The sequence below is a fragment of the Mus caroli genome, chromosome 10, assembly GCF_900094665.2.
Source record: "Mus caroli chromosome 10, CAROLI_EIJ_v1.1, whole genome shotgun sequence".
Classification (NCBI taxonomy): domain Eukaryota; kingdom Metazoa; phylum Chordata; class Mammalia; order Rodentia; family Muridae; genus Mus; species Mus caroli.
The window spans coordinates 46,440,986-46,442,420 of record NC_034579.1 but is presented as its reverse complement, the minus strand read 5'-3'; positions in this window follow the sequence as shown (position 1 = coordinate 46,442,420).

The window sequence follows — 1,435 nt, the reverse complement described above, 5'->3', positions numbered from 1 at the left end:
TACATTTTTATGCTGCTGGTTGGATTTTTCTGCACACAGAAGAGGAGAATGTTTCCAAAAGCATAAAAATGGCAAGAAGATATATAATTAAGAGGATAAATATTTTGTCAAAGAAAGTTTTTACATACTCACAAATTAGTAATTGACACATGATGAGTTTTTCTGTTCATGAGTATGTATATATATGTATGAATTTGATATGATGATTATATGAAGCTAATGAAGTAAATAAGAACCCTAACAAACAAAATAATAGTGTATGTAAAATAATTAGAATTATGATAGAAGACAATGAAAACCTAAAACACACATTAAAACTGAGTCTGTTGTTTTGACATACAGATGGTAATGCCTGAAATAAATGAAACAAAAAAATCTCAATAATAAAATATATTTATTCCTAAAACATGACTTCAGGATAATTATTTGAAGAGTTGATGGATAATAGGACTTCTGCAGAGAAAATCTTTTGTGTGGACCCTAAAGTTGTCAAACACTTAGAAGCAGGGAAAAGGTGACAGATGTGAGGGCTGTGAGCTGAGGAAGGAATTGCACCGAGACGATAAAGTTTCACTCCTCAGGAAGAACTCTCTTCAGAGATATATTGTTCAACGTGTCACATGTTATGTACAGTAACACCTATAAAGCAATTAAGTGTTCAATTCACAAACCTAATGTTTTGTATATGTGTTGGGAGATATATCATCTTGAATTATTCCTTATTCCTTACAATGTATATCTGTAATATACCACTCTGTATCCCAGAAAATATTATTCATGTTGTAAATTAAAAAACAAGTGAAATGTATAAATAATGTTAAAATATAAGAATAGTTAATAAAAGTGTAGAGCAACACAAGAACTAGAATAAATGAATCCTTGGAGAGATATTTTGTTGAATCTACTGACTGCTTGTCTACCATATGATCACTTAGTATGGGTGTGCTCCAGGGGGGAGGGGGTAAGTGTAGACAATGAATTTTCATTGTCTCTTTCCTCTTAACCATAAAAGGATTAATAAAACATCTAATTCCAAAACTGTAACATGGGTGGGAGGGAAAACTGCAAACTGAGACAGCAGGAAATATAGAATGAATTTTATCTTCAATCACAGATGTCAATAGAGTATATGTTTACACATGAGCTCCAGGGTAACCTCCCAGACAGAAATGAGCATTAGATCTGAGAGAGAAGCACAATATTTTAGTCCTGCACAGAGTACTGCTTTTGGCCCCACGTGCCTTAACGTTGGATCTTATGAATGGCTGTGCTAGCCACACACACCAAAACTTGCCTTCATGATGCCCACAGGCTAGAAATTTACTTATAGTACTTTTANCTTCAAATTGAGAAGAACCAAATATTCTCTAGTAAAATCTAGAAACCATGAGCATTTTTCCATCTATACCTTCCATCTTCCCTTGGAGGAAACCTG